The following is a 4,269-nucleotide window of genomic DNA, read 5'->3' on the forward strand; positions in this document are numbered from 1 at the left end:
TAAAAATAAGACAAAAATAACTTTTATCTTTTGCATTTTTGAGAATTAAGCAAAATATGTTATTATGTCTTCCTGGGAATGGCTAGGATGAAGATTGCTGAGGAGTGGCCCGTGTAGGAGAGGCAGCTGTGAGCAGCTGTGAGCCTGCCAGTCCTGACCTAGCCTGTGCCTGCTACTTCAGTTGCAGATTTACTGTGCGGACCGGCTCCACACTTGCCCTCAGAAGCAGCAGGAAGTCTATTCAACCACTTGGCATTATGGACATACTGAGTTTTAGATACTGGGTGTTGAATAAAACATTTTGGCAAAAGATAGGAAATAGATCAGGATCAAAACATTTTTAATTTAGAATGCTACAAACGACTTCAGTTAAATAATGTAAGTAGTCTGACTTTTAACAATTACACATTGACTGATATTTTTCAGTGACTCTCTCTGAAGCAGCTTAATATATATTAGAGAAAATCAGCTGATTCATTTTTACAAAGCCAGAACAAAGTAAATTAGGATGAAAGATTCTCCTCCTAGTAAATGTTAACAAGATGAGCATTCATTTTCCTGATGTTTCCTATCAGTGAGATTTCCAATAACCCATAGTCTATGGCAATTCTCTCCTTCGTCCTCATTTGGTTGATCCAGGCACTAGGATTGATTGCTACAGGTTTAATATAGCTACAACCAATGGCTTGAAGATTGTTTTATAATCAAGCTTTGCTTGAAACGTCTATTAACGTTTGCCCCAGGAATCAGGATGTCAAAATACCTGGGACAAATGACTTTCTCCAAGTCAGGTATAAAAACACTTCCTAACAAGATAGCATAGTTGTTGATTATTTCTGAACCTGCAAAGATTAACAAAAACGAACAAAAATTTTAAATTTAAAAAAATTTACGAATGCTTTAAGAGATAAGTAAGATTTTTGGCAGCCCGTAAATAAAATTTGTTTCACAGACTATTGGTGACATAATGGGAGGCTGAAAATCCTGAAGGCATGTTGTTTCTATTCGCCTGTATTGTTGACCTGAGGTTTGCCATCAATGCACATAGACTGCGAGTCTAATAACATTCCTTCCTTGAACTTCCTCAAACTTGGACATTTTCAGATTATTGAACTTTGGTTTTTCAAAAATGAGCACCTCACAGATTTAAATGCCAAGGGTGAAGACAATAAATTGAACTCAATTTTCTGCATCTTACTTATAAAAGAGTCAGAATTTGTTGTTCCTGAAAATATTTTTAAATAACTCTCTGTATATTGTGCCCGTTATTAGTTTCTTATGACTAATACTAAAAAAGCAAACAAACAAAAAACTACTAAAACGATGTTTTTTATTAAATTCAAACTAAGAATCAATGCCAAAAAAAAAGTTAAAAACAAACCAACAAACAAATAAGCCCTCAAGCTTTACTAGGATATGGGTATGTGTATGAGGCAGGGAGAGGAGGTGGAAGGGTAAATTCTCCACCAGTTACCAAGGGGACAGGGAGGTGGTTGTGATCCTGGTTACAGTAAATGAAAACTAAATATAGCTTAATTTCTCTGACTATACAAAATCTTAATTTTTTAATTAAAATATATATAAAATAAGAGAAAGTTATCAGCATTTAACAACTGGTGATTTTGCTTCAAGCACATGTTTTCTACCTAGCTGTATTTCTGCTTGCTCATTTAATTTTATCTGTTCATTTTTGTTAGGTTCGGCAAGATGGAGGAAAAGGGGCAGAGGGAGAGACCCAAGGTAGGTGCCATTTCAGCCAAAAGCTTTATTCCACTAACATGCAGGGGAGACTGAGCCAGATCAGTTCCCCCAAATCCAGGAAAGCAGGAGGTTTATAAGACTTTGAGGGTTCTGACAGAGTAATGGGAAATTTTGAAATCAGTGGTATGCAAGGTGACACAGCCCTTGTGGTCTGATAACAACTGGTAGGTTAAGTCATAAGCCCATGATAGCCACTATGTCAGTACAAAGCATTCTAGCCTGAAGCCTGCTAGACACAACCAGCAAGACTTCCCTTGAAGCTAATGGTAATGTTTACCCCTTCCCAGGAGAGGAATCTCAGTTCCTGAAGCAGAAAAGGGGAAGGGTAAGAGGAGAAGGGGGAAAGTTGCTTAACCTGGCTGTGCTGATGTTAACCTAGCCATGAGGCATAATAATTTTGACAAGCACAAACCTTTTCATCTCATACTATGTATATTTCTTATCATCTTTTAGTCATTTGTTATTTTGGCTATGCTTGGTTGAAGATTTTGTTTGATTAGATTTGTTTGCTTTTTGATAACTTGATATATGTGACTATTTCAAGTCAATGTGAAAGTAAAAGTGTGGAAGTGAGAGTTTTGTTGTTGTTGTTGTTGCTGCTGTCATTGAGTTTTTTCTAGTCTGGTTATACCTCAGAGCCTGTTTTGGGGGGGGCAAAATTGGGACAGGAAAGAAGAAAACTGGAGAAAAATATGATATGAGCAATACATATCAAATGTCTTTATAGATCAAATGCATTTGTTTCATTTAAATAATATAAAATTACTTTATTAATAATGCTATTTTTTTAATTATCACGTTTGACATATTTATATATTAAGAACATATGGTGAAAAGCTAGAAATAGTATGTGACTAAATGTTTTGAATTGCCCTTTTGATAATTGGAGAGGAATAATTTAAAATTCAAAAATTCTTTCCTCCTGTTTTCTCAGTCTTTATATTTCTTATTGGGGGGGCCTTAAATTTGGGGACACTAAGATATCTCTTTATCATGCAGTACCATTTGAATTTTAACACACCATAAGTCTGTTCCAAAGAACATCAAAATAGATAAGCTTATCAGATATTCACATTTACATTCATCTAAAATGTCTTATGAAATATTTTGTAGTGGTTGTAGATAGACTATCTATGAATAGACATTTTTGAAGTGGTTCCATACTTTAAATAATGTAAAGCTAATTAATGCTTTATATATTTAAATATTCATATTACTTTATGGAAACTTTGGATTGTTTAAAGAAAAACAAAAAGAAATATAATTTTAAAAATTTAGAAAAACAAAATTATTTATTATCCACTGTAGCTTAAAGCTTAAAAATGCTGATAAATTAGTTGTCTGTAGTTAGACTTTCAGGTAAGTGATAAAAAAAAAGCTTAAATATAACAAACTCCTCATAATACATACTATACAGTAGACAAAATTATGGTGCTTTGCTGTTCAGAACCAAACATTAAAGAAAAGAAAAAGAAGCTGTATTAGTCCGATTTTGTGTTACTTATAACAGAACACCTGAAACTGGGTAACTTATCAAGAAAAGAGGTTTATTTGGCTCACGATTCTGGGACAGCTGCACCTGGTGTGGTCCTCAGGCTGCTTCTACTCATGGTGGAAAGTGGCAGGCAGCCAGCAGGTATAAGTAGATCACATGGTGAGAGGAAGCAAGAGTGAGAGAGAGAGGGGAGGTGCCAGGGTGTTTTTAAACAATCAGCTCTTGCAGGAATTTATAAAGACAGAACTCACTCATGACCCCCACCCCCAGGGAGAGCACTAATCCATTCATAAGGGATCCACCCCCATGACTCAAACAGCTCCCAGCACTGCCACATTGGGGATCAGATTCCCACATGAGTTTTGGATGGACAATAACATCCAAACTCTATCAGAAGCATGTATTACATATGATACATTTATATTGGCAAGTACATTTATCTTCAGTTCATTAGAGTAAATACGATGTTTTCAGACAGCGTAGGCTCTATCAAGTTGAATTTACTTCTTGATTTTAAATCTGTACAATAAAAGCAAGGCAATCTTAATTTAAAGGTAAATTGTTCTACACAGCACATTTTATATATATTTGAATTCTGGTTTGTTTATGTGCCTAATGAATGAGTTACAATACTCAGACACTGATTAATAATGAGAAGATGAGTCTAGATAAAACTGAGCTGTCTGATCTTTGTAAGTCTCGGAATCATGATGCATTGCTTTTTAGGCATGTGGCTTGATTTCTCACAGGCTGTGGAAGGACTGCTTAGGTTTCAAAAAAATACCTCAATGATGAAGAAGAGATTATCTGTTGTGTCCTGATGACCTCTCAAGTAGCTCTTTTGTAAATAAGAATGACATAAAACAGTCTAAGATGTTTCCCTTTAGAGAAACAAATGGCAGGCATGTGCCTATGATAACTCAACTGTATTTCCTAGAAATGATGAAGTTATTATAGTGTGGCCTATTTGGGCAATTTTTTTGAATTAGAAGCATTAGTACAAATTCCACATG

This window comes from Galeopterus variegatus, unplaced genomic scaffold (assembly GCF_000696425.1).
Source record: "Galeopterus variegatus unplaced genomic scaffold, G_variegatus-3.0.2 Scaffold10203, whole genome shotgun sequence".
Classification (NCBI taxonomy): domain Eukaryota; kingdom Metazoa; phylum Chordata; class Mammalia; order Dermoptera; family Cynocephalidae; genus Galeopterus; species Galeopterus variegatus.